Source organism: Scyliorhinus canicula, chromosome 24 (genome assembly GCF_902713615.1).
Source record: "Scyliorhinus canicula chromosome 24, sScyCan1.1, whole genome shotgun sequence".
Lineage (NCBI taxonomy): Eukaryota > Metazoa > Chordata > Chondrichthyes > Carcharhiniformes > Scyliorhinidae > Scyliorhinus > Scyliorhinus canicula.
The window spans coordinates 5,969,652-5,992,683 of NC_052169.1; the positions used below are offsets into that span (position 1 = coordinate 5,969,652).

The following is a 23,032-nucleotide window of genomic DNA, read 5'->3' on the forward strand; positions in this document are numbered from 1 at the left end:
ACCAATCTCTAATTTAAAGCAAAACTGATTTATTGAATAACGATTGATTAATATTGAGTTTGCACACTCCACAGAACTATAACTAGTAATAAAGTAATCTATATTTAATTAATAACAAATTTAAACTACACGTGCTGCTTCTAACTAGTCTTAACTGTGCTGTGATCTATCTCTCTCTCTGCTTACACTTTACTGACTAGAACCCAAGATTCCCTGAGTTCTTATATTTATACTGGGAACTGGTGGTGCCCTCTAGTGTTTGTATTACACCGAGATGTAATAATTAACCCTTTACTTGTCTACATATATACATATCATTACAATTTCCACAACAGGTCAGGATTGACAAGCAGAGTTGGAAGAACAGCTTCTGGATGCTTTGCTGAAGGTGCAGGGCACAAATATGCAAAACCATAAGAAATAGGAGCAAGAATAGGCCATTTACCCTTGCAGGGCTGCTCCATCAGTCAGTAAGATCATAAGAACAAAGAACAAAGAAAAGTACAGCACAGGAACAGGCCCTTCAGCCCTCCAAGCCTGTGCTGACCATGCTGCCGTCTAAACTAAAATCTTCTGCACTTCCAGGGTCCTTATTCCCATCCTATTCATGTATTTGTCAAGATGCCCCTTAAATGTCACTATCGTCCCTGCTTCCACCATCTCCTCTGGCAGTAAGTTCCAGGCACCCACTACCCTCTGTGTAAAAAACTTGCCTCGTACATCTCCTCTAAACCTTGTCCCTCACACCTTAAACCTATGCCCCCTAGTAATTGACCCCTCTACCCTGGGAAAAAGCCCCTGACTATCCACTCTGTCTATGCCCCTCATAATTTTGTAGACCTCGAACAGGTCGCCCCTCAACCTCCGTCATTCCAGTGAGAACAAACCGAGTGTATTCAACCTCTCCTCATAGCTAATGCCCTCCATACGAGGCAACATCCTGGTAAATCTCTTCTGCATCCTCTCTAAAGCCTCCACATCCTTCTGGTAGTGTGGCGACCAAAATTGAACACTATACTCCAAGTGTGGCCTAACTAAGGGTCTAAACAGCTGCAACATGACTTGCCAATTTTTATACTCAATGCCCCGGCCAATGAAGGCAAGCATGCAGTATGCCTTCTTGACTATCTTCTCGACCTGTGTTGCCCCTTTCAGTGACCTATGGACCGGTACACGTAGATCTCTCTGACTGTCAATACTCGAGGGTTCTACCATTCACTGTATATTCCCTTCCTGCATCAGACCTTCCAAAATGCATTACCTCACATTTGTCCGGATTAAACTGCATCTGCTATCTCTCCGCCCAAGTCTCCAAACAATCTAAATCCTCATTCAGTCCTCATCGCTATTCGCAATTCCACCAACCTTGGTGTCGTCTGCAAACTTACTAATCAGACCAGTTACATTTTCCTCCAAATCATTCATATATACTACGAACAGCAATGGTCCCATCACTGATCTCTGTGGAATACCACTAGTCACAGCCCTCCAATTAGAAAAACACCCTTCCAAGGGCAGCACGGTGGCACAGTGGTTAGCATTGCTGCCTACGGCGCTGAGGACCCGGGTTCGAATCCCGGCCCTGGGTCACTGTCTGTGTGGAGTTTGCACATTCTCCCCGTGTCTGCGTGGGTTTCGCCCCCACAACCCAAAGATGTGCAGGTTAGGTGGATTGGCCATGCTAAATTGCCCCTCAATTGGAAAAAATAATTGGGTACTCTAAATTAAAAAAAAAGAAAAGCACCCTTCCATTGCTACTCTCTGCCTTCTATGACCAAGCCAGTTCTGTATCCATCTTGCCAGCTCACCCCTGATCCTGTGTGACTTCACCCTTTGAAGGCCGACCTGCATCAGTGACTTTCCCCACTTTATCCCCAGATCTTTTCAAACTCTTGCTTCATGCTTATGAGGTGCATTACATTTCTTTTCTCCACACACCATCCCCCCCACCTGAATCTGATTCTTTATTGAATACACTAAGTAACCTATTAACAAACAGTTGCATGGAGTCTAATGTGCAATTCAAAAAAGGCATTTTGTAAGTTTGAAAATTTTGTGTATGATATTTTGTACCAAATTGATAGTAAAATATTTAAAGCTATCAGAGATATATATTAATCTGAGAGAGGGATGAGAGATTTGTAGCTTTAGAAAAATTTGTTTTTTTTATCATTGAAGCATCTAGTCCAGTAGTTTTATTATTCAAGTGTTTCAAGTATGTGCCAAGTAGACTCATTTGGATGCTGACAGTAAACAAAGCGATGGCAATATATTTGACGTCACTTGACATTGATGCACCATGAAGATATCCTGTAAATGATTGGTAATATACATGCCTGTATCTATGTATAAATAATTCAAATGATAACTTTCCACTGGTTCAACTGGTTCAATATCAAAGCAGCAGTCACTAAGTCCATAACATCCACAGTTCATATTTAGCTTTATTCAAAAACACTTTAGTGAATCACAAGTGTGAATCACAGCTATGACCAATTCAAGGTACACTGCGCAGTGTAAATAAATCATGAGGAGAGTGATGGTCACAGTTTTGCATAGAGAAATTAAAACAGCTTGTTAACATGCCAATACTGTACTGTCTGCGAGCAGTAATGCACTTTTATCTGGCTAAAAGCTTGCTCTGTCAGTATCATGGTATTCAATGGGTATTGTTAAAAATTCAAAAATCTTACTAATAGTATTTGACTAATTGGAACACAAAATCAACTTTAAATGAAATAAATTTGTTTGGAATTGTGTACCAATTAGGTACCGTAAAGTCGCCAGAGTCCCAGATGACCACAGGCTGCTTTCCCCTTTGAGGGGGGAGCTGACTGGTGGGGATTTAACCGGAGGATCACCGCACCTCAGGTGCCAAATTGAGAAGGCGAGGCCTTCATGAATAATCTCCCATCTGTTAAGGCCTATATACACACTAAGAACGTAGTGCAGGATATGCCACTATACAAAATATACTTAGGATTAATCTATTTTCAATAAAAGACATCAGGGAGGGCTTCCAATGCCACTAATATAATTCGGGGCTATTTGGCAGATAAAAATTGCTCTGAGTCTTTATGGCACTGAACTTTAATCCCTTAGATTACAACCTCATTAGCCTCATGGCCATTCTTCTCTGTGGATATATTTCAATATGCAAAATTATGATTAGTCACACCATTGGTATCTCTTTCCTAAGAAGTCTCACCACACCAGGTTAAAGTTTGAAGGACCTGATGAAGGGGCAGCTCTCCAAAAGTTAGTGATTTCAAACAAACCTGTTGGACTATAACCTGGTGTTGTGAGACTTCTTACTGTGCTCACCCCAGTCCAACGCCGGCATCTCCACATCTTTCCTTATTGTAATAATCTATAATTGCATTACTCGCATATCAAAGCCACAATGAGACCTATATTAGAAATAACAAAACCATTATCGTCACCCTGGAATATTAAACATTCAAGCACTGCAGGTTACAAGATATCATTTTCTTCAAGAGGACATAACTTCAATTTTGTAAAATGTAATGCCCATTGTAAAGAATATTTAGCCTTTGCACAAGCTGATTCTCTAAACTCCAGCAGAATTCCAATCTAAAAGGTCTGCATAGTCTGACCTGTCCCAGACACTTCATAGAATCATACAGAGAGGCCCTTCGGCCCATCAAGCCTGCACTGACAAAATAGACTACTCCTCTAATCTACACCAATCCCACTTTCCAGCACCTGGTCCATGGCCTTGAATATTATGACATTTCAAACGTTCATCCAAGTACTTTTTAAAGATTGTGAGGTTTCCTGCCACAACTACCCTCCCAGCGCCGTGCATTTCACCACCCTGTGGGTGAAAGGACTTTTCCTCAAATCCCCTCTAAACCTCCTGGTCTTTCATTTTACAATTCTGTTCCTGGTTACTGACCCTTTAACCGAGGAGAATGGCTGATTTCTATCCACCCAGTCCATGCCCCTCATCATCCTATACACCTCAATCAGGTCCCCCCTCTCAGCCTTCTCTGCTCCAAAGAAAATGCCCTGAGCTTATCCAGCCTCTCTTCACAACTAAAATGCTCCATCCCAGGTAACATCCTGGTGAATCTCCTCTGCACCCTCTTCAGTGCAATCACATCTTTCCTATAGTGGGATGACCAGAACTGAACACAGTGCTCCAGCTGTGGCCGAATCAAAGTCTTGTACAGCTCTCCCTGCTCTTATATTCTATGCCACAACTGATAATGGCAAGTATCGGGTCTGCCTTCTTAACTCCCCTATTAACCTGTTCTATTGTCTTCAGGGATCTGTAGAGAAACACCCCAAGATCCCGCTGTTCCTCTGAGCTGTCGTGCCATTCGCTGAGTACTCCTTGTAATGTTACTTATTCTAAAGTGCATCACCTCACACTTTTCAGGGTTAAATTCCATCTGCCTATATCCTCCTTTATCCCAAGACCCTCTTCGCCGTCAACCACCCAGCCAATCCTTGTGTTGTATGCAAACTTACTTATCATGCCCCCCACATTTTCTTCAATATAATTTATATACATCACAAACAATACGGGACCCAGCACTGATCCCTGTGGTACACCACTGGACACCGGCCAAAACACGGCCCTCAGTTTGATCATTTGGAGGTGCTGTATTAGTGCATATGTTGTGCTTTCTCCAACATTCTCTGCTAATATCAGCTTTCAAGGTACAACACACTGATACAAAACATTTTGATGCCAAATATATTGAATGTTCCTTTCAGTACTGAAGGAGAGCGTATACTCAGGATGCTGACTGGTTTGCTGCACATTTCCAGCATTTTCTGCCTTAAAGTTTGTAGTCTCAGTTAGATTCGTTAGTTATTACAAAGGAAATTCTCTTGCACCTACAATAGTTCTTAAAGAAACTTCTGTTGCAACAATAATCCCAGTGTTTAAACGGTTAAACATTAAAAATTAAAATAAATTTCAGTATTCATTCATTCCTGCGCTTTTGTGAATCGTACATCTTGTTATTAACACCACTTCGCTATAGGCTGTGAAAGTCTCAATGCAATAAAGATACAATGAAATGAAGGCTCCACTTACAAGCTTGCTCAGATTTCATCCATTACAATTTCCAAAAGGATTTGGCGAAGGCTTTTCTCGGCCTCACAAAATGTTGTTCCTCCCCAGAAGATCCTTTTCTCTTTTCAATGTCCTCTTTCCTGGTGCTAGGAAATGAGAGCGATTGTTACTAACTTAAGGGGTCAATAGTCAAATCATCTTTTACTAAAAGCAGAGAATACCGATGTTAAAATCTCCAACTGCACAGGAAGATTTCTAATACAACACTCACTGCAAATTAGCTGGAACAAGTTCCTTGCAGCCCTGTGTGTGGCCTCTTGTCTGCTAAAAGAATAAATCTGCCTGAATCGCTTTCCCCTCATTCCTGATTGCAAAACCCTGGCAAATGTGTCTTGTTGTTTGATAATGCAGGCAGACAAGTATTCAAATTCTGCAATTGCACCACCCAAAAAAAATGAAGATAAAATCCAATCTCATCACTTCAAGTTATGGGGCAATATCAAATTGAAAAAAGGGGCAAGCTCTGTACACTAGCATGGATAATTACTTCGCAATAAAACCAACTGTTTGACACCCCACAAAGGGGGGGGGGGGGAAGCATTTTCTGCTCAGTTAAACTGACAGCTCAGTTCTTGATGAACATAGCTGGACTATGCTATCCAGCATACGCTGCCTGTTGACACCATATGGTGCAATTACTTCAAGTAATGATCCTGAAAATAGCTAGGTTTCCATGCAAGAAAACCTTCCAAAAATGTATAACTTAATCAGATTTTAAGATGTTCAATTTCCAAACACATTTCCATAACCCGGAGTTTAATTACTGACTGCTAGCTTAACTAACTGGATCACATTTGTCAGACAATATCCCTGCATTAACCAGTCATGCCTTCGCTGAAAAATATGATTCTATTGAAGGGTTTTAATTTATTTAACTTCATTATGTAAAGGAACTGTAGAGCTGAAAGCAGAACCTCATACAATTTCAATCATCTTACAGCTATTCTACACCATTTTGCAAAAAAAAGGAATTATCCTTAAATACCAAGTGTCAAACTCACATTTATGCAATGGAATAATATCATACACCAACAAGCTTCATAGAAAGATATTCATGATGCTTCTCAATGAACAAAGATGTCATATACATAACTAATAACTCTTCTTGCTCAAAAACCGGCCTGCATCAAATTTTATTAGATTGTTCGAAACATGGTTACTTTACACATTACTAAATTCATTTTTGACTCATTATATAACTGTTATAGCACACCAACTGGAAGAGTAACCTATTTTAGTAAATTTGGCAAATTAGAAGGAATGATCCCTATGGTCTTCGTGGTAACTTAGCTGCTTACAAGAAGGGGGGGAAAAAAAGCCTATCACATAGAAACATAGAAAATAGAAAGAGGAGGAGGCCATTCGGCCCTTCGTGGCCTGCTCCTCCATTCATTATTATGGCTGACCATTCAACTCAACAACTTATTCCCACTTTCCCCCCAGACCCTTTGGGTCACGTTTGCCTCAACTGCTTCTTGAAAACATACATGGCAGAATTCTCCATTCCTGAGACTAAGAGTTGGCACCGGGGGGGGGGATTCGCAGACTTCAACAACAGCAAAACTGGCATCGGACCTGGACCCATTCAGCAACTGTGCAGGGGCTAGCACCGGCGCCACGTGGAACACAATTGATTCCAATGAGAAACGGTGCGGGATTCGCCGGGTTTGTGATTGACATTCGGGAGGCTGACAAGCCACACATACACATTACACTCCCCACACACTATCCCAGCCAACAAGATAGCACTGGTTGAGCTGGAGCGCGCCCATACAGATGATGGGTCGGCTGGGGCCAGAGGGCACCTAGGGGCATGGCTTGGGGGGGGGGGGGGGAACACCCATATGATCTGTTGCCTTAAGTTCATAGTGGGCAGTCAGTTGGACATCTGTAACCTGTCCCTACTCCGCTCTGAGGTCCCCACCTGCTTCAAGAAGACCACCATCACGGTGCCAAAGAAAAACCAGACAACGTGCCTCAATCACTACCGTCCGGTGGCCCTGACTTCAGTCGTAATCAAGTGCTTCAGGAGGTTGGTCATGAAGCCTATCACCTCCATACTCCCAGAACGCCTTGATCCACTGCAATTCGCATACAGTCGCAACCGGTCCACAGCAGACACCATTTCCCTGGCCCTACACTCATCCCTACAGCATCTCGACAACAAGGACTCCTACATCAGCCTCCAATTTATTGACTTCATATCCACCTTCAAACCATAATCCCAGCCAAGCTCCTGTCAAAGTTCCAAAACCTAGGACTTGGCTCCTCACTCTGCAAGTGAATCCTCGACTTTCTAACCCACAGAGCACAATTAGTAAGAATAAACAACACCTCCTCCACAATACTACTCAATACCAGGGCCCCACAAGGCTGCGTACTTAGCCCCAAACTATACTCCCTGTACACACACGACTGCGTGGCAAAATTTGGTTCAAACTCCATCTACAAGTTTGCTGATGATACGACCATAGTGGGCCGGATCTCGAATAAGACGAGTCAGAATACAGGAGGGAGATAGAGAACCGAGTGGAGTGGTGTAACAACAACAATCTTTCCCTCAATGCCAGCAAAACTAAAGAGCTGGTCATTGACTTCAGAAAGCAAAGTACTGTACACACCCCTGTCAGCATCAACGGGGCCGAGGTGGCAATGGTTAGCAGTTTCAAATTCCTAGGGGTACACATCTCCCAGAATCTGTCCTGGCCCACCCACGACGTCACTACCACGAAGAAAGCACAACAGCGCCTATACTTCCTCAGGAAACTAAGGAAATTTGGCATGTCCACATTAACTCTTACCAACCTTTACAGATGCACCATAGAAAGCATCCTATCTGGCTGCATCACAGCCTGGTATGGCAACTGCTCGGCCCAAGACTGCAAGAAACTTCAGAGAGTCATGAACACAGCCCAGTCCACCACACAAACCTGCCTCCCATCCATTGACTCCATCTACACCTCCCGCTGCCTGGGGAAAGCGAGCAGCATAATCAAAGGCCTACTCACTCTTCCAACTTCTCCCATCGGGCAGGAGATACAAAAGTCTGAGAACACGCACAAACAGACTCAAAAAACAGCTTCTTCCCCACTGTTACCAGACTCCTATACGACCCTCTTATGGACTGACCTGATTAACACTACATTCCTGTATGCTTCACCCAATGCCTGTGTTATCTAGTTACATTGATTACCTTGTGTTGCCCAATTATGTATTTTCTTTTATTTCCTTTTCTTTTCATGTACTTAATGATCTGTTGAGCTGCTCGCAGAAAAATACTTTTCACTGTACCTTGGTACACGTGACAATAAACAAATCCAATCCAATATTCATATCCTCTCGCTATGAAGGCCATCATACCATTTGCCTTCTTTACTGCCTGCTGTTCCCGTGTGCTTACTTTCAGCGACTGATGCATGAGGACACCAGGTCTCGCTGAGTATCCACCTCTCTCAATTTACGCCCATTCAAATAATAACTGCCTTCATTTTTTTGCTATCGAAGTGGTTAACCTCACATTTATCCACATTATACTGCATCTGCCTTGCATGTGCCCACTCATTCAGCCTGTCCAAATCCCACTGACGCATCTCTGCATCCTCCTCACAGCTCACCCTCCCATCCAACTTTGTATCATGTGCAAATTTGGAGATAATACATGTGGCATTCTGAGATTTTAAAATGTGCAGTTTAAGAATTGAATTGTCAACTTTTCTGTAAAAATAGTGAATCTAAGGGCAGCACGGTGGCGCAGTGGGTTAGCCCTGCTGCCTCACGGCGCCGAGGTCCCAGGTTCAATCCCGGCTCTGGGTCACTGTCCGTGTGGAGTTTGCACATTCTCCCCGTGCTTGCGTGGGTTTCGCCCCCACAACCCAAAGATGTGCAGGCTAGGTGGATTGGCCACGCTACATTGCCTGTTAATTGGAAAAGATCAATTGGCTACTTTAAATTTATATAAATAAAAAAAATAGTTATATAAGGAAGTCTTGTGATGCAGTGGATATTATTCCCGCCTCTGCATCAGTAGCTCTGGATTACAATTCCCACTCTGGGACTTGGTTGGCTGCATTGTCCCTTGGCCATGAGATAGAGTATCAACCTGTAAATCCTTCCAAACACAACACAAATGGCAGGCAGTAATGAGCAGGGGAGATTCTTGTGATAGAGGTAAATGGGAGGTCGCACCATCATATCCATTGTCTCAGGCTATAACATTCATGTAAATGTTGCCACCGCAACTTGGACTCCTTGGGGGACCAATTGACTGGAGAAACCAAGCATCCAATTGATTAAATAAATATTCAGCAGAGGTCGTGCTAGTGCTATAGGGATGTATCGTGCTTGAAAAATGATTGTGGATGGATATACTATAGTACTGGAACTGCTTTATCCTACAAATAGAACTTTTCTTCCCTGTAATATCGGAATGGACGATTTTCTGTAGCTGCGCAATTATGAATTTTGTATACCGTAATAAGGTAAATGTACAAAACAATGAACATTTCATTAAAGAACTGCATTGGGAAAGGTGGCATTTACGCAGTCTAACCTCCTCAAGCAGCTCAAAACTTACCCTCTTGGGTACTCAGTATGTTTGCCAGGCAAAGCAGAGCTTTTTTTCTCGTGCAAATCTCTTTGCAATTCATTGTGCACATTTTTGCTTTGCGACTTCATTTACCCTGCTGCTTCAATATAAAGTGATACTCGAGGCACACATCAATTTAAAAATGGCAATCCAGCGCTCAAGTACCGAGCACACCAAAGCTTTGGAGCGCGGGTCTGCCTCAAAGATTTGTTTCACACTGGCGTCAGCTCCGAAGAAGTAGTTTACTAATCTAATTTTGCATTTGTACTGAAGCACCTCAAAGTGAAGCATGCCCTTCGGAGAAAAGTTGAATTTTATTGCAATTATTGTAATATTCAATTTGAAATTTCTTGCAATGTTTTTTTTTTCTTTTAAAAATTTTTTACAGCACCCAATTATTTTTTTCCAATTAAGGGGCAATTTAGCGTGGCCAATCCACCTACCCTGCACATCTTTGGGTTGTGGGGGGGTGAAACCCACACAGACACGGGGAGAATGTGCAAACTCCACATGGACAGTGACTCAGGGCCGGGATTCGAACCTGGGTCCTCAGCGCTGTTGGCAACAATGCTAACCACTGCGCCACCGTGCTGCCCTGGCAATGTATTTTTACAGATTTTCTGAATAAAATCTATTTGAGGGTGGACGGTTCTCCCAGGAGGATGAAACTGCTGCTGCTTCAGATCAGTGAAAGATTATCTTTGATCTGCCCAAAATTTGATGGTCTGCCAGTACAAAAAGCTGCCCCAAACTGGATGAATGAAGAGCACCACATTTGGCTTTTATTTGGTTGTAGGAGATGCCGGAAAAGATGACATAGCATCAGTCGCCTTTGGGCTCCACTCCAGATTTTCTGTCAGGGTTTATTTCCCTTAGCCCTCATCTCTCCCGGGGTATACAGAAAGCAGTGGGCTCTTTGCCTTAGCTGGGAGTTTTGTTCTTTGAGCGACAGGGTATGTGCACACACTGGCGGGCTTGCTAGCTGCATGCCCAGGGGTCAACCCTCTGAATTTCTCTGAAGCTTTAGCCTGGGGTGGCAAGAAACCCAGTTTCCGTGTGACACCATGAGGAGGCCAAGTCGAGGGCTTGCCTATGGAGAGGCTGTGTTCTGACTGGAAGAGACTCTCATTGTTTGGCTCTTTTTCGCATTGCTGATAGACTGCAGCGTAGGCTGAACATGAGAAACACATTAGCACACAAAAAGCAAGAAGCAGGCACTTTATGTAATGTCAAATTTGAACTGTTATGTAATGCACTTTTAGAAATTTTATAAATATATTTGGGGAAAGAATCCAGCTTTAAACTGAGGCAACAGGCCTTGTATACAGTTTATAAAAAAGCAACTAGTCGATATCCATTTACTGTCTTTTAATAAGCTCTGAAATGTTATTGAGACTCACAATTCAATAATATCGCAACTATATTTTATAAAGAATCAGCTTTGATATTGTTCTAACTACGGGCTCCCAAAGCCGAGGGCTCGAACAAGCAGTGGCTGAAAAACAATATTAAGCAAAAATGATAAAGCAAAAAATGATGAAATGTGTTCGATTGTGCATCGAAGTGAATCCATTTTTTCCTCAGGTCTTGGGTGTCTGATGCTGGTCTAGCTGTGCTTAGTAAAAACAGCTCAGAATGTTGACAACGGTTCAATTTGGACATACCCATTTTATATAATACAATAAAAAACATATTTTTAAATATATACCTTATATATTCATATCAGCCCATCCCCTTTATTTGGTGCATCGTGACATAACTTGATGATGACATCTTAATGCAATTACAACATGTCTATGCAATAGATAATTTGTCATGACCAGTCTACACAAGTATTACTTAATTGTTGCCAACATAATTTAAAAACAACTTTACGAGACTGATTTTCTAGGCATAACAATAGAAACCCTTAAAACATAAGCCAAAGATTCCATGTGCACTACACTATTCAAATCTGTGATGACTGAGCTTTCAGGTTCATTAAGTACATCTGGGCTGCCAGGTGATGGTTACAATCACATATACTGTCATTGACGGTACCATTCGCAGAAGAACTCTATCAAAAAAGAATGAGATAAATACTAATGGAGTCAAAGCTGGCAATGTTGTCCAATAAGAGGGAAACTAGTGTAGAATCAGTTTGTGATTAGTTTGTAGGTTCAAAATCCTGCTCCAAAAAGCAAACACGAAGGGCGAGATCTTCCAGTAGTTCACGCCGCAAGGTCCCGCCGTGGAGCACCCCTGTTGCGGGTTTCCCGGCGACATAGGGAAATCCCACCGACAACAGCAGGACCACAAGATCCCCCTGCCAGCCAACGGGCTGCCTCCCGCGCCACTGAGAAACACATCACGGGGAGGCCAGAGCATCACGCCCGTAATCCAGGCTAAGGGAACTCTGCATCGTTAATGACCCTGTCCGGAAGATAATTAAATTAAGGTTTTTTTTCTCTGCTCTGAAGTAAAAAGAAAAGCACTGGAAAAAGTTCGCTGGGGTCTGGCAGTTGTGTTTATCCAGCACTTTGGTTTTTTTTCATTTCAGATCTCCAGCATCCACAGTATTTCACTTTTATCTTCTTTGCTCTGTTAGTTGGGATGGACATGAAAGATCTCACAGCAAGAGTTGAAGGGTAGAGAGCACTTCCAGTTCTCTCTTTATTCCCTCAAACAACATCCAAAGCAGAGCTTAAGTGAACATTCATCTCATTGTTATTTGCCAAATTACTGTTGCCTTTAACTACATCAAGAGTGATCCATTCAAAGTCAAATGTATTTGATGTACTACACAATAAATGCAAGCTATTTATTTTTAATTGCTGTAGGTAATGGAGAAATTTCATTCTCTCTCAGCAGTCTGTTACAAGCTATTAGTCTGAAATTAGGTGTCATCCACTGGGAGAGAGGCACGTAGGGGAAACAAAGCAATATTCCAAGGCAAAAAGTAAGAAAATCAAGGTAACTTAGCCAAGAGGAAAGTAGACACTAAGCACGTGCTTCCTAGTCTGTGTAGCAAAGCAAATCCTTGTATTTTGCAGAAATCCTATGACAACCCTTGCTCCAGATACAACCTCCGGAGAACAACATCATTCCAAGTTCCCAATCCTCTTTCTACTCCCATGTTAATGTGCCCAATAATTTCGCAGGAAGTTTCAATATAAACAGAACTTCTCAATTTAACATTTAAAAGGTTCACAAATTAACAGATATCAATTACCTAGATATGCCCAATTTCGTCAACATTCATATATCACAATCCCTCCCAACCCAAGTAGTTCTTTTTAAGCTTGGCATCTTAATCAATTGTGTGAAGAACAATGGCTGAAGATTGCAGTGAAGATTGTGGCATATTGAAACAGATGCGATACGAAGACTCAGACACCAATAAAGCGAACACTGGAAACCATACAAGAAATTTTGAAATAAAAGCAGAAAATGCTACATAAAGAAATCAGCCCAGTGAGATAGTGCCTCTGGAGAAAAAGAACAGAATTAATCTTTCAGGTCAATGATCTTTCATTAGAATTGGAAGATGTTAAAGATGTCAGCTTCTAACCAAGTGCAGAACTATGAGGTTCAAGACACTTCAAGATTTCATTTTAATGTGACAAAATAACAACATGCAACATTCTGCAGTACATAAATAAAATAAATACCCAATAACATACAGCACATACATGGCTGAGCAGAGGGTGGGTTCGTCAGGAAAATTAGTAATGTGATGGGGTGGAGGGCAGGAATTATGTAATAACAAAAGTGGGTTGAAGACAAAATGAGCTGACATAGACCAAAGATAAGTCCACATGAGGTATAACTATAGAAATACAATGTGGAGATGCCGGCGTTGGACTGGGGTATGCACAGTAAGAAGTCTTACAACACCAGATTAAAGTCCAATAGGTTTGTTTGGAATCACTAGCTTTCAGAGTGCAGCTCCTTCATCAGGTAACACTCCAACTATTTTGACTCACCTTTCGCCTGAGATGGTGTTGGCCCCTGATGGGAATTTGATTTTACTGACATAATGGCAGTATTAATGCGATCAGATCATTAATTCACATTCAAAATATATATTTTTTTTAATTTAGAGAACCCGATTCATTTTTTCCATTTATGGGGCAATTTAGCGTGGCCAATCCACCTACCCTGCACATCTTTGGGTTGTGGGGGTGAAACCCACGCAAACACGGGGAGAATGTGCAAACTCCGCATGGACAGTGACCCAGAGCCGGGACCGAACCTGGGACCTCAGTGCCATGAGGATGCAGCATTGCGCCCCCGTGCTGCCCCACATTATAAATATGAGAACTAAATCAAATAATACATGTTGAAGCGATTATAACCATCACAACAAACATGTAACAGATGTATTGATCAGACTTCACCGTCTCCTTTGCACTGTATCTATGTCCTGTCTGCAACATTAAAAGAAACCCTGACCCCCACCGCAAATGGTGGGGCTGGTTTAGCTCACTGGGCTAAATCGCTGGCTTTTAAAGCAGACCAAGCAGGCCAGCAGCACGGTTCGATTCCCGTACCAGCCTCCCTGGACAGGCGCCGGAATGTGGCGACTAGGGGCTTTTCACAGTAACTTCATTGAAGCCTACTCGTGACAATAAGCAATTTTCATTTCATTTTTCAAATGGAAGTTGGGAATTAGACACAGGGAGGGGGAGATTAGTCAAAACAATCGAGCCTTTGGGGCAGCACGGTGGCACAGTGGTAGCACTGCAGCCTCACGGCGCCAAGGTCCCAGGTTCGATCCCGCTCTGGGTCACTGTCCGTTTGGAGTTTGCACATTCTCCCCATGTTTGCGTGGGTTTCGCCCCACAACCCAAAGATGTGCAGGGTAGGTGGATTGAACACGCTAATTTGCCCCTTAATTGGAAGAAATTAATTGGGTACTCTAAATTTCTAAAAAAAAACAATGAAGCCTTTGGACAGAGAGATAGATAAAGAGATTTAGGGAGAAAGTTCCAGAGCATGGGCTCAAAGCAGTGACAGAGTTCCTACTTATGGCGAGCTGACGCTGCCGTACTAAATCCAGCAGATTCATCATTGGAATACTGCTGGCTACACAAGATCATTGTGCGACTTGTGGGTAGATCCATACTTGTACTACCGTGGGCAGCATGGTAGCACAAATGGATAGCACTGTGGCTTCACAGCTCCAGGGTCCCAAGTTCGATTCCCCGCAGGGTGACTATCTGTGCGGAGTCTGCACGTTCTCCCTGTGTCTGCGTGGGTTTCCTCTGGGTACTCCGGTTTCCTCCCACAGTCCAAAGACGTGCAGGTTAGGTGGATTGGCCATGATAAATGGCCCTTAGTAACCCAAAAAAAGGGTAGGAGGGGTTATTGGGTTAAGGGGATAGGGTGGAAGTGAGGGCCTTAGTGGGTCGGTGCAGACTTGATGGGCCAAATGGCCTCCTTCGGCACTCTATGTTCTATGTTATATCATGGATATCACTGGTGCTACCATAGGTGCCACATAACATCCATGGAGTTTGAGAACTAGTAGAAGCAAATTCCATTCAACCAATAAGGTGAATTTCACAAGCTGCTCAGAGTCTCCTACAGGATTTGCAACACATCTGTCACCTCACAGCATTCTTCAAGACTTGTTAATGAGGTTCTATCTAATTTTCTTATGGACAGGACTGTGACTGCCCTAAAGTTTAGTGCTGACAACAAGTAACATGGTTGTAACAATTCACTTGTCCCTTGGACTTAAATAAATTGAGGCAGTCACTTTACCTTTGATTGACAAAGTAGAATATAACAATAATGTTATTCAACACCAAAATAGTTTCCAGTTTGTTTGATGAACAAGCCATCAGTGAAGCCAATGCAATTATCATAAAATGATACAATATACAAATGATACAATATAAAAATATTCGCACAGAAACAATTACAATGAAGCAACATTGTCTGGTTGAAATTTTACTGATCCAAAAAATAAAAGATGCATTAATTTCTGTGGCCCCAGGAAGTGGTCCCAGGAATTGTGGGACCAAGGTTAAGGGGGAGTTGTTGGGTTACGGGTATAGGGTGGATACGTGAGTTTGAGTGGGGTGATCATTGCTCGGCACAACATCGAGGGCCGAAGGGCCTGTTCTGTGCTGTACTGTTCTAAATCTAAATCTAAATCTAAATTAAAGTACAGGCTCATTTAGCTCTACTATCGTACAGTCTGAGAGCTACCCACTTCGCGACCCACTATTTTCGCTTAACTTTACTGTGAGAAGTGAGTCTGCTTGGCGCTTGTCATGATTTGCATAAGCAATCATGTATATAATGATGTAAAAGACCTCCGACCAACAGAGGCAGTGTAAATCTACCACATAACTCTACCTCGAGGAGTTGGGAGTTAGTCGTGCTAGGGGATAGTCATACTTGCTCTTGGGTAATTTATCAGTATTAGTAATTTGTAATATATTTCTTATAGTTACCTTTATCACGCATTTATTTTATAACAAAAAAACGAACTAGTCAAGAGCTAGACGTGCTTCTGTGCAACTTTCCTACCAGCCAAGCACTAGAAAGTAACAGTGCTCACGATCTCACTTGCTTTGTTATTCAATGTTATATTTCTGATAATGACTTAAGTTGATGAGTTACGGTCTCACTGCATCCATTGAAAAAAATATCAAGAGGTTTGGCCTCGACTCGTCTTGAAATGTTTTTGAGATTGAGACTTTTAATCTTTCATTTCCAGTGCTTCCCTGCAAATGACACACGTGAACTTTGCATCCTGATTTGCAGTGGCACAATTAATAAACACACACCTCAAGAAATCATCTTTAGGCTGCTTTGTTCCTGTTTTCAGCTTTTTCTTCATGGGTTGTTCACCAGAGGCCCAGGAGTTCAAAACAAGTACTGCTGCAGCTGCAAAATGGAGGAATCTCTCTCACACCCAAAGCACGCGATGTCAAGTACGTGACCTGCTCTCAGTTGTTGCTTCTGGACAGAAGACCCATCGATTTAAAAAAAATTTTTTTTAAAAAGAAACTGCTCCTGGATCAGCGCGCCAACGTCAGGAGGCGGCGGTCTGCCTCGCTGGGCTCCAAGCCTGCGCACTGCTGAGGGGGCACACATGTGCATCCCGCATAAACAGGAGGCCGGCATTCTGAAAGCCGGTCACGGCTGGCATTTTTAAAAGCCAATCGCATCCAATGTCCACTTCTTCCCGCGATCAGGAACGCCGCGACCGATGGCCCTGCAACCCTCCCGACCCACCCGCAAAGCACCCACGGGTCGCAACTCTGACTTTGAAAATGACTGCTTTACCCTCCTATTCTTCAACTCAGTAACATATCTTTGGATGCAAAGTAAATTCATTTCATGGCTAGAATATTCTGGGATGAAATTTATGCACAGTTTTGCACTAATTCCAGCCAACTCTGGAGCTATTAAAAATAGCGGGTAGGACCTGATTCTACGGTTCCCAACTCCATTCCACGTGGCAATTTTTGTCAGCACTGGATAAGGATGTAGAGTAGCAATCACTCACTCTTTACTCCTGACCTGGCTGGCTCCATTGTCAGGGGTATGTATCTCACAACGACCCCCCACCCCCTTGCAACGTCTTGCAAACGAATTGTAAAACCTGTAAAGAAAACTTCATTCTGGTGAAGCTTTATTTCTTCCAAGGGCAAAGCAGAGGTGAGGAACTCAAAAGCTACCCACCTTGGCAATAAAAATCCAGCCCTTAGTGCCCATACCAGTTAAACAGTCCCATTCCAGAACAAAATTAATGGAGAATCAAACTGTGCTTAAACAATTCTGGTATGGCAACCTAGCTGATGTTTGACTTCTTATTTTTACGATCCGCAGCAGATGTAGCTATAATTACTGTTGGCTAATGTACTCCACATATTATGAATGGCACCTTGTGTTCAATAATAAAATGGTTCATGGGTGAAGTGAAATACATCCAACTTCATTGCACTTGCAAGAAGCAATTTACATAATGTAATAGGATTGTATACACGAGTAACAGATACATGGGATCAAAACTCTGGCTTGCCCAGTCACAGCACCAGTAAATTATTTTAACTTTTTGCAACATCAATATAAAGTTTCACAATTTGGGCTACAGTTGTCACAAAATTGCATTATGCGTAAAAAAAAACACTGGTGCATTCTTAGAATTTTATTTACTGCCCAACTTGTAAACTTGGTTAGCCATATACCTTAGCTACAAACCAGGTTGAAACCAGTTATCGAGCCTAGATTGTGAGTAATCCCAAGTGAATTGTAGGGATAACAACACGGAATCGTTATCGAATCTTTTTTTTAAAGGAAGCTATTGAATAAATTCTTACAGATGACATTGCTGGAGCTAAGAAAGTATTTCAAACGATTTACTACATAACTACAAATTGTAAAAATCTTATATTCCAGAAAAAATTTATTCCTTTTGGGCATTTCAAGAAAATGAATTTTCCTTCCAATACTTTCACATATGCAAAGTCCACTCTGCTTTTTATTTTGCTCGATCAGAAAGTGCTCCAATGTAAAACCAAGTTTGATCATTCATTTTTCGACATTCATCAGCTTAACATTAAAAACATCTGCATTCATACCTTAAAAACTGGGGACAGTGGGTAGAAAAGGATCACTGCACAATCAAGAACTGACAAAATCGTATGCTAAAGTAAAAGTAAGCCTACTATGATCAAGGTTTACACTCACTTTCACAGTTAAGTGCGATTACATAATCGGCCAAAAACAGTTTCAATTTTGCTAATAACCATCAGTAATAAACACTTCAACATTTCAGCATTACAGGTTCCCAATCTACAACACATGTATATAGACAAAAAGGACACAAACGCTTGACATTTTCAAAGATGATTACTTCATCTGACACACTGAGGTCCAATAAAACATCAACGATTTCTAAAATTGTCCTTCTCTCTTTTCAAGGCCAGTCAATACCTGTGATAATGAGAACTACTTCACCTTTACTCTGATAATAATCACTGATACTGCAGATGCAATCATTTGCAGAACTTATATGCAAAAGAAAATCAAATTCTGCACATTCTCCCCGTGTCTGCGTGGGTTTCACCCCCACAACCCAAAGATGTGCAGGGTAGGTGGATTGGCCACGCTAAAGTGCCCCTTAATTGGAAAAAAATAATTGGGTCCTGTAAATTTATTTTTTAAAAGTCTAATTCTAACAAATTAAAATGTATCAAATTGCAGAGAAATTTTAAACTTACATATATATTTTGTTCAGCTTTGCTGCACACAAGATTATTTGATTTCTTGGGCCTCTGGCTCATTTATGCCTTGCCCGTCGCAAAGTCAGACTCCACATAACTCCCATACTATATACTGATGGAAGGAATTTTTTAAAAACTTACAGTTAGAGCAATCTGATCTGTAGACTGCATCTTAAACTTCCATTTTGAGGCTTACGCCTGAACATAGTAATGAGAATCAAAAAATCATCACGTTAGCACTGACTCACCCACTCACTGTACGTCACTTCATCGTGCTTCCTTTAAGCAGCTGGCTTCTTTTATAAACATTAATAATTTACCATGCATTGTCACCCAATGGGCTTGAGAAAAGCATCTCAGCAAGTCCCAGACCAAGATATCAACTTCCTAATGGAACAATAACTGTCATTTTGCTGGGCTAATGTGTAGTCTTTGTTCGATTCAAAGACTGCCCATCACCAATATATCCATTGGAGACAGATTTGCTGTGCAAAAAGTGCACTATTGACTAGTTTTAAATGCATCTAAATAACAGAAAATCATTCTGGCATATAAATCCACCATGCCTTTTTTATGGCAACATCAAAACAATCAATTTGGGGTTTTTCCTTGGCATTCAATAGTCTAGAACAGAGGTGGGCAAACTACGGCCCGCGGGCCGCATGCGGCTCGCCAAAGGTCTTTATGCGGCCCACCAAGTCATTAAAAAAAAAAATTTTTAAATTATTTTTTTTAAGGTTAATGGGGGGGGCTGTTGGGTTACTTACTGGTATAGGGTGGATACATTGACTTGAGTAGGGTGATCATTGCTCGGCACAACGTCGAGGGCCGAAGGGCCTGTTCTGTGCTGTACTGTTCTATGTTCTATATGAGGCGCCCAGAATCATAACCGGGTGAAGTAATTATTTTACTTAATATACTATGCGGCCCTTTAAAATTGTGAATTTCTGAATGTGGCCCTTGCACGGAAAAGTTTGCCCACCCCTGGTCTAGAAGGTTGCTAATGATACAATTGAGATTTTTACTGCTTTTAATACTATATTAAAATAGCTAGTTGCAGCCTGCACAGGAGCAAAGCTAGTCAGGCAAATGTGGTGCCCTAAAGGAGAAGGAAAATCTTCAGAAAGCTCTATGCGCAACTCATTTTTCAGGAGACAGAGTCCGAACACAACATAAAAGAATGAAGCAAGTGCAGCAAGTAAATGTCCTCACCGGTCAGCAATGCCATGCAGCAGCTTTGGAGGGAAGGAATCCAAGATACTGGGCTAAAGGTTCAAATAATTTTTGATAAGTTGAATTCAAAATGGTTTTTATCGGTGGAGGCAGATATTAGCAAGTAGTTATTTCCTTTTTATGTCATAATTATCTTTTAAATCAAGCTGTGGTGCTTGATTAATAAATTCTGAATCCTGAGGCATTTGACCATTTTCATTTTGGCCGGAAGTTTCTGTTGTTATGTTCAAAAGAAATATTCAATGATAGAGCCTTAGGATTTACTGTTGCATGTCTTTTTTTAAAAATTTAGAGTACCCAATTCTTTTTTTTCCCCCAATTAAGGCTGGCCAATTCACCTATCTTACACATCTTTTTGGGCTGTGGGGGTGAGACCCACACAGGAACGGGGAGAATGTGCAAACACCCCATGGAGTGACCCGGGGCGAGGATCGAATTTGGGTCCGTGAGGCAGCAGTGCTAACCACTGCGCCACTGTGCTGCCCTTGTTGCATGCTTTTAGAGAGAAAGACTCGCCTATTGATCATTCATACAGTCAATCATACTTTAAAAACAGGAAAAAGTAAATACATTTACATTTATTTATATTTGGGAGATATTCACTCTGTAGATAGCAGATGAGCAGCATCATGCAGTACAGCAAATGTCACTAGCAATAGGCCTTTTTAGGGGTCATGGTTTATGGGGCAAGGTATGAACTTTGAACTAGTGTTTAACGACAGCTCATCTATCAGCCGGAATGGGCAATAAATCTATGCAACTCTTCCATGGAGTTGAGCCAGAAGAAGTGCTCAACAATGCTTAACACGGAAATAAAACACTACTAATTCCTATCTTTTGTCTCCAGTCAAGCAAAATCCATCTCAGCTCAAAATCCACTTTTAAATACAGTTAGCCAACCAGGGTTACCTGCTGAACATCTGAACAGAGTTCCTTCTAAAAGACTTATTGAAGATGGAGACTGAGAGCAAGAACGAGAGGGAGAGGGAGAGGGATCGCTAAACTCATCACCTGACTGCTTCAGCCCCGGATCCTACCATCAGCTACATCATCTTACTTAATAAGCTAAAGCTAAACCCACAGTCTCTAATTATCTACTCCCCAGGGAACCTTCTTTGCATAAACAAAATTCCATTCAACCTTACTTTTACAATGCTTTAATTGTCCCTTTTCTGGCCACAAAGTCTGGCTGCCTTTCAAACAAGGATTTTTTTTTAAATGACTGCAGCATTCACACACACACTAATCCAGGCTTTAAACCCTTACTGCAGCAAGTGCATATAAAAACAACATGCATCTGAAATTCCTCCATTCTTCACAAAGAGCAGGTTGGTGACAAGACTATGGTGGTGGAGGATCTCTGATCTGGACTCGCGCACGAGCCCCTCATCGCAGCTGTACAAACAGAATCTGATATTGCCACCGCCGCCTGGGAATGCAGCCCCAAGACCTACTGTACAGTCACCAACCCAAATCACCCACCTGCTGAAAGAGGTGATGTGTCAGCCAGGATCTACACATGCGCAGACAGGGATGATGCAGACACGGAGGAAATCTGAGATAATATGTCTCAGGAAGGCCCGACTCCGGATGTTTGGTTGATAGTTAAATTATACGACATCCCAGAAAAGCAGGAATGGTTGGGCATCCTGAACTGGCAGGTCAACAACAGTTGGCAAGAATATTATGGGGCCAGGTGGGAAAGTCTGAAAATAAAAATCAGTGCCACGACACCATGGTTGTTAAAGTTCTCTCAGTCAGTGAAGGAGGCCTAAGTCAATCTTTAGTCAAGTTTTAGATCTGTTCACAAACTGGGACACTACAAATGTATAGTTCCTAACTCTGCAACTCACTACCAATGTCTGTGTGTGCACAAGCAATTATTCAATGAGTGCCTCCCACCTGTAGACATTTAGCCTTAATTTATACAATTAACAGCGGTGTCATGCAAGTGGCCTGGAACTTTGTTTCAAAGATTTTGGTAGGCCACTCAGTCTAAAAACAATGGACAAAGCAAACGCATGGGCGACATGGTGGCACAGTGGTTAGCACCGCTGCCTCACAGCGCCACGATTCCAGCCTTCGGTGACTGCGTGGCGTCTGCACGTTCTCCCCGTGTCTGCGTGGGTTTCCTCCGGGTGCTCCGCTTTCCTCCCACAGTCCGAAGATGTGCAGGTTAGGTGGATTGGCCATGAACAACGCGCAGGGCTATGGAGATAGGGCGGGGGAGTAGGCCAAGGCAGAGTGCACTTTCGGGAGGTCGGTGCAGACTCAAATGGGCCAAATGGCCTCCTTCTGCACCGTAGGGATTCTGTAAAGCATCGATACCTCAAAATTGTGCCAGAATCCTGCAAACGACAGAGGATCCTCAATTAGCCTAATAACGTGCCAAGAAACAGCTGGACACTTTGGCCGCTGATTTGCAGGGCTAATCAAAAATGGAGAGGCAACAAAAGCAGCATCGGAAATAAGGTGGCAAAATGCTGCACAGTGATTTTTGTCTCATTCCCACAAAAGGAGGCCTGAAAATTGACATTAAGTATTATACAATCTCAAGCAATTTTCCACATTACTCAGAAATATTTAATATCCATAGTTAGAGTAGCAGTTGGAGCAGACAATTTCCAATCCCTCCCACGGCCTCAATTGTATTAATGTAGAGGCTACACTGCTAGCTACAACCATCAATATTTAAATGCACTGCGGGAGCTCCAGCTGCTGATACAATATACCAAGAACAATATACCAAGAATATTTTAACATGCCCCCCCCCCCCCCCCCCCGGATGTTTTAATACTTTTGCCCATCTCTGAAGGTTTGCTATGATACAATTACTTCAATGGATACTAAAATTCGAATACAAGACACTGAACAAAT

General features: G+C 42.2%; 1 protein-coding gene across 1 annotated transcript in view; it reads right to left on the minus strand.

The window, feature by feature from the left end:
* LOC119956926 (inactive tyrosine-protein kinase PEAK1-like) overlaps positions 1-23,032 on the minus strand; it is a 225,376-nt gene that overhangs the window by 95,718 nt on the left and 106,626 nt on the right. The window contains 1 exon segment of the mRNA XM_038784504.1: positions 5,072-5,196. The gene's annotated coding sequence lies outside the window, so the exon portion shown is untranslated.